A 14,251-nucleotide genomic window follows, 5' to 3' on the forward strand; every position below is an offset into this window, starting at 1 on the left:
TTGTGCGTGTTATTGCCCTTGAAGACCTTCCCATGGGACAAAATCTGGAAGTGGAAGACAGTGATATTGTTGATTGTGACCCTGTGTAAGTCTAGGCTAATGTGTATGTATTTGTGTCTCGTAAAAATAAAGTTTTTAAATACAGTTTATAAAATAAGGATATAAAAAATATTTTTAGGCTGGGCGCGGTGGCTCAAGCCTGTAATCCCAGCACTTTGGGAGGCCGAGACGGGCGGATCACAAGGTCAGGAGATCGAGACCATCCTGGCTAACACAGTGAAACCCCATCTCTACTAAAAAGTACAAAAAACTAGCCGGGCGAGGTGGCGGGCGCCTGTAGTCCCAGCTACTGGGGAGGCTGAGGCAGGAGAATGGCGTAAACCCGGGAGGCGGAGCTTGCAGTGAGCTGAGATCCAGCCATTGCACTCCAGCTCGGGCAACAGAGCGAGACTCCGACTCAAAAAAAAAAAATAATAAAAATAAAAATAAAAATATTTTTATACAGCTGTACAACATGTATTTTAAGCTAAATGTTATTACAAGAGAGTCAAAAAGTTAATTTAAAAAAATTTTTTTAAGTTTTTAAAATAAAAATTTTCTATTGAAAAACATTTTAAAAATAAATTTAATGTGTTTAAGCCTAAGTGTGCAGTGTTTATAAAGTCTACAGTAGTGTTATAATAATGTCCTAGGCCTTCATATTCACTCACCACTCACTGACTTACCTGGAACAACTTCTAGTCCTGCAAGCTCCATTCATGGTAAGTGCCCTTTACAGGTATACCATTTTATCTTTCATACTGTATTTTTACTCTGCCTTTTCTATGTTTAGATACAAAAATACCATTGTGTGACAAATTCAGTATGGTAACTGAATGCTGTACAGGTTTGTAGCCTAGAAGCTATAGGCAGTGCCATATAGCCTAGGTGTGTAGTAGGCTGTGCCGTCCAGGTTTGTGTAAGTACTCTATCATGGTCACATAATGATGAAATTACCTAAAGGTGCATTCCTCAGAACATATCTCTTCATCAAGCAACACATGACTGTAATTGTGTTGTGTTCAGAGACAGCTGGGAATATTGGCTGTTTCCACAAGACGGAGTGGAAAGCCTCATTTACGGAGCATTGGGTAGAGTACATATAATGGGTCTTGCCTCAGTCGTGGGAAACAGCCCTAGCCTGAACACTGTCCCTGTTCTGCCTAACAAACGTTTAAAGCAAGGCCTGAAAGCATCAAACTATTTCTAAGGAGCTTAACTGAATTCTAGAACAGAGCTCAAGAAGATTTATAGGGATACAAAAACATCCAGCACCTAGAAAGGTAAAATCCACAGTGTCATCTCCAAACTAGCAAGGATGCAAATAAGCAGTCAAATAGGACCCATAATGAGACAAAAAGTGACATGTTAGAATTCAGACAGTATTCCTTATGTTCAAAAAGTTAAGTAGGGGCCTGGAAGATAGATGCCAATCCAACTTTTAGAGATGAAAACTGCAATGTGTGAAATGTAAAACATACTGTATGGGATTAATGATAGATTGCACCTTGTGGAAGAAAAGATTTGTGAGTTTGAAGAAGACATAGCAATAGAAACAAATCAAAATCACACCAAAAAAATAGTCTATCAGTGAGCTGTACACAAGTTTAAGCACCCTAGTGTGTAATGGGAGTAGGGGAAGAGAGCATACAAAGTATTTAAAGAAATGATAGCTTAAAAGTTTGATAGAAACCATAAACCCACAGATTCAAGAAGATATGCTCTCCAACCACAAAAAAAACCCATACTAAAACCCATAAACCGCATAAAAAACCCATACTACCCAGGCATGGTGGCTCATGCTTGTAATTCCAACACTTTGAGAGGCTGAGGCAGGAGGATTGCTTTGAGGCTGGGTGTTTGAGACCAGCCTGGGCAACGTGGAGAGACCCTGTCTCTTACACAAAAACCCAAACCAGAGTACACCATAATCAAATTGTTTAATACCAATGATAAAGATAAAATCTTAAATGGACTAGTGGCAAAAAGGTACTGTTTTCAAGTGACTTGGAAATAGTTACAAAGGTGAGAAGTTAGATTTCTTAAAGGGGACAATTTGAGAAGCCAGTAGAGCAACATATTTCAAGTACAGAACAGAGAAAAACCCTGTCAACCTAAAATTATGTGCCCAGGCCAGGTGCGGTGACTCACGCCTGTATTCCCAGCACTTTGGAAGGCTGAGGCTGGCAAGTCACTTGAGGTCAGGAGTTTGAGACCAGCCTGGCCAACATGGAGAAGCCCCATCTCTACTAAAAATGCAAAAAGTAGCTGGGTGTGGTGGCGGGCACCTGTAATCCCAGCCACTCAGGAGGCTGAGGCAGGAGAATCACTTGAACCCAGAAGGCAGAGATTATAGTGAGCTGAGATCACGCCACTGCATTCCAGCCTGGGCGACAGAGTGAGACTTGGTCTCAAAAAAAAAAAAAAAAAAAAAAAAAGTCTATGCCCAGAGAAAATATCTTTGAAATAAAAAAGCAGCATACTTTTTCAGACAAGAGCTGAAAGGATTCATCAGTAGATGTGTAGTACAAGAAATGTTAAAGGAAGTTAAGTAAGGCAGGTAGAAATACACTAGGGACCAGCAACCCATGGTCTGCAAGCTGCTATTTCACTGCCTGCAGGCTAAGAAAGTTTTTGTTTTTCCCCTTTTTTCAAGGGTTATAAAAGAAAACCAAAAATAACTCCTGACATTGCCCACTGTTTCTTTTGTGGGGGGAGGGAGGAAAGGGGCAGGGGACATAAAACTGCCTTCAGTTGAGAACCACTGGCTATATATGCATCCCAGTTAAAAACTAGAGGTTGTTGCATTGAATAAAACAAGATCCAATTTTATGCCTCTTATAAGGCACACACTTTAAACGTAAAGACCCAAATAGGTTAAAAGGATGAAAAAACATACCGTGGTAATACCAATTAAAGCTGGAATGTCTGTATTATTAGACAAAGCAGATTCTAGAGCAAAGAATATTGCCAAGGATGAAGAATGCAAAACGGAGCAACCACTGGAAAACACTTTGACAGTTTCTTGTAAAGTTAAACATGCATCTATCATACATGTGATCTAGCCATTCTACCTCTAGGTATTTACCCAAGAGAAAATGAAATATTTGTTCATGCAAAGACAAATGTCCATTGTAGCTCTATTTGTAATGACCAAAATTTAGAAACAACCAAAGTGCCTATCAAGTGAATAAACTGGAATACACTGGAACACATATGAGAATACTACTCAGCAATGAAAAGGAATGAACTGTTGATACGCATGTGCAATTCATTTCAAGTACATTTCCATAAAGCTTGTATAAGTTTGAGTCAGGAAGTGAGATATGACAATACAGTAGCTCTGATTTTATTTCAAAATTTCTATAATAATGTCCTTTTCCATATGTTGCAAAATTTTGGGAGCATGTAGTGCCTAGGGTGATTACTGCCTTTAACAATAATGTCTTGGAACCCTTGGATAAGTTGGAATGTTGAAATCCCTGTAATTATAAATATAGTTCATAAAAAATGCTGAAAATATCAGTAAAATATGTGGTATTATTACTTAGATATTGTCTTCGGAAATGTTTGCCAAATAGTAATTGCTTTTCAATAAGAAAACAAGTACTGAACAAGGAGTATTGAGTATTTAATAAAAATAACTTTTCATAATGTAAAATCAGCAGACTGGATGCCAGAGTTTTGTTACATTTTCTGTGGGCTGATGATCATTGAAGCCAGGTATTGGGTAAAAGGGGAGTATTTATTATCATTCTTTCTACTTTTATGTTTGTTTGAAATTTTTTATCATAAAGCTTTTTTTTTTTTTTTTTTTTTTGAGATAAGGTCTCTGTTGCCCAGGCTGGAATGCAGTAGCACAACATTTAAAAAAATTTATATTATCTAGCAATAGATATTCTATTCCTGAAAATACATTTCTGTTGTCTGATATATAATGACATTCTGTTAACAAAACACTGCATATATGATGGTGGTCCCATGAAGTAATACTGTATTTTTACTGTACCTTTCCTAGTTTTGAATACATTTCGATACAGAAATACTTAACCATCGTGTTACAATTGCCTACAGTAAAGTGACATGCTGTACTGGTTTGTAGCCCAGGAGCAAGAGGCTATATACATAGCCAAAGTATGTAGTAGGCTATACCATCTGGGTTTGTGTAAGTATGCTTAGATGTTTGGGCAGTGACAATCGCCTAATGACACATTTCTCAAAATGTATCCCTGTTGTTAAGTAACAAATACTTAACTGTATATCTAATTCAGTTGTGTCTGAGGTTATATTTAAACAACATGGTGTATCCTGTACTAACGGATCTTTCTCTACAAGTGTTATGCAGCTTATTTTCTTTTTTTTTTTTTTTTTGAGACGGAGTCTCGCTCTGCTGCCCAGGCTGGAGTGCAGTGGCCGGATCTCAGCTGACTGCAAATGCAGCTTATTTTCAATGAGGTGGATTATGAAGTCTGTACAGACTTATAGTAAATATTGCTTCCAAATGTTCTGCAGTGGTAAAAAGTAAATAAGCTACTGTGTTGTCACTCTGGATAGTTTTTAATTAATTAGCTGAGATTTAAAGTTGTACATACCATATCCAGACATATTAGAAGAAAATATGTGAGTTGTTTTGTCTCACAGTATGCTTTAATGATGATAATAAGGCTTTATCACTAACAATAGTGCAATAACTAAGAAATTAGTCTAGGAACTTGAATGTATTTTTTTCCTTTGTCAATAAGTTCAGCTTCTTGTGTCCAAATAGCTTTTTTAATTTTGAAGATTTTATGTCTTTATTTCAAGAATACCATTGACACATTTGATAAATGCACATATTAAATTAACTTCATTATAATCTTTTATACTTTCTTTTTTCTTTTTAGAATGTGATTTGTATGATGTTGGCTGTTGGTTTGAAATAAACAAAAGAACAATACAAAAACCAAGTACAAAAAAAATTTTAAAATGTGATATGAATAAAGTCAAAATTTGCTGTTTAAAAACTCAACACCTTTCTCTGTTTTGTCACTTATTTTACATCCCAGATCCAGCAGTTGAACTTGAGCGGTTTTTACTTCATAATTCTTGATTATCTTTATTTTTAAAAATGTGGTTCAAGTGTAATTTGTAGTTGGATTAAAATGTTACAAGTTATAAATTCGAAAATAACATACTAGATAATGTGTTTTGACAAATGAACTGACCATTTACAACTGATACTTTTTTTTGTCTTTATACTTCTGTTAGTAGCAGATGAAATCCTTCACACATGAAGTCACAAATAATTGAATTTTATTAACCAAAATTTTAATTGTTACAATCATTGGCTTTTCAATTAAGTTGATAGTTACATTGACTATCTGTTTTTGTTTGTTTGTTTGTTTTTTAGAGATGGAGTTTTGCTGTTGTTGCCCAGGCTGGAGTGCAATGGCATGATCTTGACTCACCGCAACCTCTACCTCCTGAGTTCAAGCGATTCTCCTGCCACAACCTCCCTAGTAGCTGGGATTACAGGTGCCCGCCACCATGCCTGGCTAATTTTGTATTTTTAGTAGAGATGGGGTTTCTCCATGTTGGTCAGGCTAGTCTTGAACTCCCGACCTCAGGTGATCTGCCCACCTTGGCCTCCCAAAGTGCTGGGATTATAGGCGTGATAAATTGACCATCTTATACCAGGAAATCAAATGAGTAGACATCAGTAAAAATATTCTGGCCAACTCATGTTTTATTTATCATATCCTCTTCATTAATTGCTTCTCATAATGCCACAGTTTGTCATGGTATTTGTGGCAGCAGGCAAAGTCCTTGCTTAGACTTTGATTAAATTGCTGTGGCATTTTTCTATTAAAAAGATATCCTGGTTTCAATCTGTAATTTGCCTGTGATCTACGGGTTAAAAAAAAGCACTATACTATTCCATTTGATTCAGTGTTTTCAGATAATACATCATTTTGCTTAGTCTCATTTGGATGAAATGAATATTTCCAGATCTACATGTCAAATAAGAGGATACTACAACTTAGTATGTAACTCCTAAAAAATAGAAATTATTTAGTATGAGTTAAACTTCAATTTTAACAAATGTTGAGTGCCTATATCATATGCCAAGCATTGGACTAGGTACTTGTACATGTTTTCTCATGGACTGCCATCAAGGTTAAAGAGGTTGCCCATGATCATGTGACTGTTTAGTGAAAGAACCAAGAACCTAAGTACTACGACATGTATTCAGGTGCCCTTTGCACTGTCCCATGTTTCAAATCATTAAAGGTGGGATGCAATTTTCAAGATTATTTAATAGCTGCAATTTGTAATGGGTACAAATATGGTTTATAGTGTTAACATTAAACTAGAAACTATGCAACATTTAGTAATTTTTAAATTATGATTTTGATTGATAATTTATAATTGTATACATTTATAAGATACAATGTGATGTTTTGATATATGTCTACAATGTGGAATGATTACATCAAGCTAATTAACACATCTAGCACTTCATTTGCCTATCTTTTTTTTTTTTTATGGTGGGACATTTGGAATTTACTCTTGGTTTAGTTTGTTGAGACAGGTGGCAGCTCTGTCACCAGGCTGAAGTACATTGTTGGGATCACAGCTCACTGTCGCCTCAACCTCCCAGGCTCAAGCCTCAGCCTCCCAAGTAGCTGGAATCACAAGCACACACCACCATACCTGGCTAGTTTTTTTGATGTTTAGTAGAGACAAGGTCTCACTACGTTTCCCCGGCTTCTCTTAGTTATTTTGAAATATTCATTATTATTGACTGTAGTCACCCTGCTGTCCAATAGATCTCAGAACCTATTCCCCTTGTCTACGGGATACTTCACATCCTTTGATCAACAACTCATTCCCACCCCCACAGCCTCTGGTAACCATCATCCTCTCTTTACTTCTATGAATTTAACTTTTTTAGATTCCACAAATGTGAGATCATGTGGTATGTGTCTTTCTGTGCCTCGTTTATACTAATTTCTTTTTAAATGAAGTTTATTTAATACCATTGAATGAAAACACTACCAGTATTTCAAACCATAATCTAGTCAGCAATTGTATGGGTACTACACTAATACTACATTCCCTAAAAGTCTTCAGTTTCACCAAACCCAACACAGCACAAAGCAACAAAAACTCATATTTATTTTATTTTGTTTTTAGAGGCAGGGTCTTGCTCTGTCTCCCTGGCTGGAGTGCAGTGGTGCCATCATGGCTCATTGCGGGCTGGACCATCCTGGGCTCAAGCAATCTTCCCACCTCAGCCTCCTGAATAGCTGGGACTACAGGCATGCACCACCATACCTGGCTAATTTTTTAACTTTTTTGTGGAGGTGGAGTCTCCTTATGTTGCCCAGGCTGGTTTTGAACTCCTGGGCTCAAGTGATCCTTCTGCCTTGGCCTCCCAAATGCTTGAAGTATAGGTGTGAACCACCATGCCCAGTCCCAAAATTCATATTTTTAAACTGAAAAGCCAAGTCACCCTAAAAGGTTTCTATTACAGGAACAAGATAAGGAAATGGTCATTAAAAAAAAAAAAAGGTGTCAGTAGGAAATTGAGGCAATTCTGTTTGTATGCATTTGGCCTCAAGGAAGTGATTCAGCTTCCTCTTACATTAGCCCAAGGGTGTGGCTTATGGTCTTGGACAATTCACTTGTGATCCAGATTTGGAGGGTGTCAGAACAGGTGCAGGTACACTAGTCATTGGATTCCTACCAATAACCAAATCCATCTCAGTTGAGAACCATGTATTTTACTGGGTTCTTTTTTCCTCTTAAATTGAAGAATTTTGGTGTAGTTTTGGACTTGGGCCAGATACTTTCATCCTAAGTTTCTGTTTCTTTTCTCAGATAAACTAGTTCTGCTCAACTAGCATAGAATTTTATTTTTTATTACATATTAAAAAACACATATTGGGACTCTAGTATGCACAATGCTCTAGGCGAGGCAGTGGAGTTGGGGAGAGGAGTGGGAAAGAGTGAAACAAATATAAGCTTGGTTATATTTGAATATTAGATGTGGATGCTTTAGCATTCAAACAATTTTAGATACATCTCGCAAATTTGTAAGGTAGTCCCAAATTAAGTTTTACTGAATTGGTTGGGGTAACTCCTGCAAGGTAGACCATCCTAAGGGTAGAAGAAATGAGCTGTACTAATAATAAGCCGTTGTTGGAGTGAAGGAGGGATTCTGATTATAATGGTATGGCTGTACCTCAAGTTTGCCTTGACTAAGATCCCTGACACCATATCTGATGCCCAGGGAGGTAGGGGGCTCTAAGTAAATACGGTTGAAAGCTACTTCACATAAACACATGAGTTGAAACAACCCGCCACTGGAACCCCTTTAACAATATGTCACAAGAAAGCCATTCTTTCCTACATTGGCAGCTAAGTTCATAATGGCTACCTGAAAATATAGGGTTCAAGGAAGAATGGGAGAGAGAGAGAGGCTCAGTTTTCATCTGGGGTAGCAATGTAGCTGTAGCGGGAGTGAATTTATGACTGAGGACATGCAAAACATTTCTGATAATTCAGAAGCCCTTTGCATTAAGGGTGGGGAGATTTTGCTGAAGTTTAGGTTCTAAACTTCAACCTTAATGAATCATTAAGATTCACATATTAATGATATTGTGATCTCATTTGTACCTGTAGGCTGTTGGGGACTGCAGAAATAAGGGTTATATAAAGATGAGCAGGCCGGGAGTGGTGGCTCATGCCTGTAATCCCAGCACTTTGGGAGGCTGAGGTGGGCAGGTCCCCTGAGGTCAGGAGTTTAAGACTAGCCTGGGCAACATGGTGAAAACCCGCCTCTACTAAAAAATACAAAAATTAGCCGGGCGTGGTGTCAGGTGCCTGTAATCCCAGCTACTTGGGAGGCTGAGGCAAGAGAATTGTTTGAACTCGGGAGGCAGAGGTTGCAGTGAGCTGAGATTGCACCATTGCACTCCAGCCTGGGTGACAAGAGTGAAACTCTATCTCAGAAAAAAAAAGACGAGCAAAACTGTGTCCCCACCTTCAAAAAGGGCCCACTTTGGTGAGGGGAAAAATATGTTTGTGTCAATAAAATAAAAAGCAGTATATTCAACTTTATAAGTGAGGTACTGTAAATAGGAGTGTCTGAGTCCTGTTCAATAGGAATTAGTATGCCAATATGTTTTTAACTGAGCGAGAGTCATTAGATTTTTTGTTTTAGAAACATTGCTGACTAGTTGGTTTGGTGCAAGGATTGAAATAAGCAGCTAAAAGCAGGGAAACTAGTAGTTCAAGCAGAAGGTAAGTAGGGCCCATACTAGTTCTGTATTAGTGTAAGCAGAGAAGGGATGAATTAGAGATGTTTGAGAGGACTATGTGTCTTATTAAGATACTGAATGATGGAAAAACAAAAGCTTTTAAGATAACTCCAAAATCTCTAGAAGCAGTATTGTGTGTTTACCTAAAAAAATAGAAGCTCTGAAGCCAGACTGCCTAAGTTTGAATCTTGGCTCTGCTATTTCTTTCTCTTTTTTTTTTTTTTTTTTGAGACAGTGTGTCGCTTTGTAGCCCAGGCTGGAGTGCAGTGGCCTGATCTCAGCTCACTGCAAGCTCCGCCTCCCAGATTCATTCCATTCTCCTGCGTCAGCCTCCCAAGTAGCTGGGACTACAGGTGCCTGCTACCACGCCCAGCTAATTTTTTGTATTTTTAGTAGAGACGGGGTTTCACCGTGTTAGCCAGGATGGTCTTGATCTCCTGACTTTGTGATCCACCCGCCTCGGCCTCCCAAAGTGGTGGGATTACAGGTGTGAGCCACCGTGCCCGGCCTCTGCTATTTCTTAATGGGGTAGTCTTGGGCAAATTATGTACCTTCTTTAAGTTTTTCATCTCAAAAATCACGATAAGAGTGCCTACACTTCATGCAGTCATTCTGTGAATATAAATACTCTAAAACCAACAAGTCTTTAGAATGGTGATTTGCACTCAGGTTTGTTTGCTATAATTATATTAGCCAGGGTAACTAAATGAACAGTGATAAAAATGAGATGAGAATACAGAAAGCTTGGCAAACTCAGAGGACAGAAAATGGTGAGTTCACTTTTGGACTTAACTGAATCTGTAGCTTCTGGCAAATGATAGTCACCTAGTAAGTGTTTGTTGAATAGTGACAGAAATAAGCAGATTTTTCTTTAAAAAAAAAAAAAAAAAAAAAAAAAAGGCCGGGCGCGGTGGCGCACGCCTGTAATCCCAGCACTCTGGGAGGTCGAGACGGGTGGACCACGAGGTCAGGAGATTGAGATCATCCTGGCTAACATGGTGAAACCCCGTCTCTACTAAAAAATACAAAAAAACACTAGCCAGGCAAGGTGGCGGGCGCCTGTAGTCCCAGCTACTGGGGAGGCTGAGGCAGGAGAATGGCGTAAACCCAGGAGGCGGAGCTTGCAGTGAGCTGAGATCTGGCCACTGCACTCCAGCCTGGGTGACAGAGTGAGACTCCGTATCAAAAAAAAAAAAAAAAAAGTGACAGGTATTGTTGTAAGCTCTTTGACTACAGAATCTCATTTAATCTCTACCACAATCCAGTAGGATAGGTAGTATTATTTCCATTTCACAGATGAGTGAGCAGAATAGTGAACAGGTTTATGGCTTAATGGTACTGGCAAAATCCTCATTCCCAGAAGGCAAAAGAGGTTCTCTTTTACCCTGCTGGTAGTAAAAAAGTGGACCAGCTGAGATTTGAACCCAATCAATGCAACTCCAGTGTGCTGAACCACTACAACAGGTCAAACCATTTTGAAACCTCTGGCCCCTAATATCTTAATAGAGATACTGAGACTAGAGTCTATTATGGTATGCTGTATCATACAGTGTTAGGTGTCTAATAATAAATATACCTATCATTTATTGAATAGCTACTATGTCCCATGCAGTGAAGTACCTACTGTATTGTTAGTTTTTGAATAATTAATGACTAGTATCTATATATAATATTACCCCTATCTTTGAAGAGGAATATCATAGAAATATTATGGTATATGTAAAGGAAAGGATATCATTTCTAGGAATTTTCAGTAAAAGACTGGCAAGAATAAACATATGTGAACTTGTAATTCTTCATGAATAATAGCATTCCTTTTGACCCATCCGAAAGCTACCCAAATTAGAAAGTTACATTTGGTAAATATTTTACAATCATTTCTTATTTACTCATTGCTTACCCTGCACACTAGGTCAGTATGCCCTACTGTTTTATGGTCAGTTATTCAGTGACAGAAAGATTATTTTGACAAAGATCTGGTAGTAACAATTGTGCACACTTACATTTTTTAAAATCTGGGAATAATGTTTAGCCACAAACTTGTTCACTATTCTGCTGTTCCTTGTCAGCAACAAGAACACCTTTGCAAAGACAAACAGAATTACATCTTACTATAGTATCAGCTACCTAGGAATAGATTACATAAAGATAATGGATTGAATGGATTGATGCAATTTTAACTCCCTCTAGAATGATACTGAAGAAAACAATTTTTATCCTTCACCATTTCTGGGCTGGGAATGGTGATGAGAGGCTTGCTTGAATTATCCAAGTAGAGCTTTTTTATTACCAGTGATTTCTAAGCTTGACCTTTTCAAGGAACAATGCATATCTGATGATCTCTTGGGATATTCTCATTATTTAATGTATATAGCAATATTAAAAGATAGTATTGAGTGCTTAGTATGCCAGGTACTGTGAAAGCCTATTACACTTATTCAGTTAATCTTTACAACAACACTATGAAGTATGTTTTACTCTTTTTCATAATTTATTAAGTGAGGACCCAGAAACTCAGAATACATAATTTGCCCTGGGTCACACAGATGACACCACCTTTGAACTTACATATGAAGACTACCCTCTAGAGTTGGTAGAGCTGTGGAAGGAGCCTATGCCCCTAAATAAAGTAGAGCTGTCAAACCAGTTCTGGACCACTTACATGGTGTATATGTAAGTTTAGTAGCCAGCTTCAAAGATAGCCCTCAATTAATCCCTGCGTTTATTAGGTACACTGTTGTGTAAGTAATCCCCTCCCACACTGTACTGGGGTTGTTCTGTACCACCAATAACATAGGCATGAATGATGGGATGTCTCTTCTGAGATTACATTATAAAAGATTGACTTATCTTGGGTTTGAAATCACTTGCTCTCTCTCTTTCTTGGCCCTCACCTTGAGGAAAGCAAGCTACCATATTATAAGTAACCCTATAGAGAGTACCATGTGGTGAGGACCTGCGGTCCTTATTCTAATAGAATCACCCACTAAGCCACTCTGTAATTCCTGATTCTCAAAAACTGAAATAATAAAGCCATTTAAGTTTTAAAGGGTGCTTAAGCCATTCAAGTTTTGGGTTAATCTGTTATGCAACAACAAGTAACTAACACATGAGAAAAAGGAAAAAAAAGACCCTATCTTGTTTAAGGCACTGTTATTTTCTATTTCCTGTCACTTGCAACTAAATGTAACAAGTCCCTTCTCCAGTTAATTTGTAGAATTAACCTAAAGAAACAGCTTTGAAATACTATTCCTAAGGTTCCCAAACACTGAGAATTGGCAGAGACCAAAGAGAACATCATGTCCAATCTGCTCATTTTACAGGTAAAAGTAATAGCTAACATTTAGTGCTTCCTATGCCAGGCTCTGCTAAATTCCATAAAACAGTTAATTCTCAGGATACTTTGTGAGGTAGAAACTCACTATCCCTTTACAGATGAGGATACTGGTTCCACACTCCAACCCAATTTTGCTTTACTGTCTCTTCACTGTAAAAGCACACTTTTAAAACAGTGCAATTATAAGCACATGCCAAAGTTTTGTTACAACCCCGCACACAGGGGAAACACCTATAGTAGTCCAAAGAATCACCCTGGTAGAGACATTTTAGGGAAAGTGAATGGAACTAATCACAGTTAAATCGGTTACACAAATAAAATAATGATTCATTAAAGGTTACCTCTTTTTTTTTGAAATGGAGTCTTGCTCTGTCACTCAGGCTAGAGTGCAGTGGCTTGATCTAGGCTCACTGCAACCTCCTCCTCTCAGGTTCAAGTGATTCTCCTGCCTCAGCCTTTCCAGTAGCTGGTACTACAGGTGTGTGCCACCATGCCTGGCTAATTTTTGTATTTTTAGTAGAGATGGAGTTTCGCCATGTTGCCCAGGTTGGTCTCAAACTCCTCCTGACCTGAAGTGATCCACCCACCTCGGCCTCCCAGAAATTGTTGGGATTACAGGCGTGAGCCACCGTGCTGGGCCACCTAACTCTTCACTGACTTATCTGGATGACTGGTGACTGATCTCCCATAAAAAGTCAGCCTGAGAGAGTCCTTTTTACACGTGTTGTAGATTAATTAATACGTATTCATAATTTAGCACCTTTTATCACTCAAAAGTGTCCCAGACCAAGTCTGCACAGTTGAGGAAATGAAGGTTCCAGAATGGCCAAGTGATTTGTCCTAGATCTTGTGGGTAGGTAGTGAGAACTGGGATTAGAGTTCAAATCAATGTTTATGTATTAGCCAGGCTATTAGTCAGTGAACACAAATGAGATGTATACATGACATCTCTATTTTTAGGTAGCTCTCAGCATTTAAATTTTTTTTTAGGAGGTGTCTTGTGTAATTGGGGATGTTTTTGTACTCTGTTTTGAGTTTTTAAAACAATGTCAGAGGCTGGGTGTGGCAGCTCATGCCTATAATCCCAGTGCTTTGGGAGGCCAGGTGGCAGGATTGCTTGAGGCTAGGAGTTCAAGATCAGCCTGGGCAACATTATGAGACCGCACCTCTACAAAAAATAAAAATAAAAAATTAGCCTGGTGTGGTGGCACATGCCTGTAGTCTTAGCTATTCTGGAGCTGAGAAAAGAGGATCATTTGAGCCTAGGAGTTTGAGGCTGCAGTAAGCTATGATTGTGCCACTGCACTCCAGCCTGGGTGACAGACTGAAACCCTCCTAAAAAAGAAAAAAAAAAAAGTCAAAGGTAGGGAGGAAGGAAACAGAACTGATACTTTCCTAATACTTCTTTTTTCCTCTCTGTAGGCAGGGATTAAGCAATTGCCTGCCAGATTTCATCATTACAATGAATGTAACTCTGACACTTTACAGGAAACTTATCATTTCTTTCCATTCCAGAAACTTGTGATACTTTCTCACTACATGGTGCAAACAGCTGAGTCAAGTTGTCCTT

The 14,251-nt window shown here is 38.4% G+C and overlaps 1 long non-coding RNA gene across 1 annotated transcript; it reads left to right on the forward strand.

Annotated features, from left to right (window-relative positions):
• The first annotated feature begins 2,345 nt into the window (after window positions 1-2,345).
• Window positions 2,346-5,902, forward strand: LOC115894822. Its single transcript, XR_004055012.1, has 2 exons — window positions 2,346-4,560; window positions 5,429-5,902. It is a non-coding gene; the product is annotated as an uncharacterized LOC115894822 (long non-coding RNA).
• The last annotated feature ends 8,349 nt before the right edge of the window (window positions 5,903-14,251 follow it).

This window comes from Rhinopithecus roxellana, chromosome 2 (assembly GCF_007565055.1).
Source record: "Rhinopithecus roxellana isolate Shanxi Qingling chromosome 2, ASM756505v1, whole genome shotgun sequence".
Taxonomy (NCBI): domain Eukaryota; kingdom Metazoa; phylum Chordata; class Mammalia; order Primates; family Cercopithecidae; genus Rhinopithecus; species Rhinopithecus roxellana.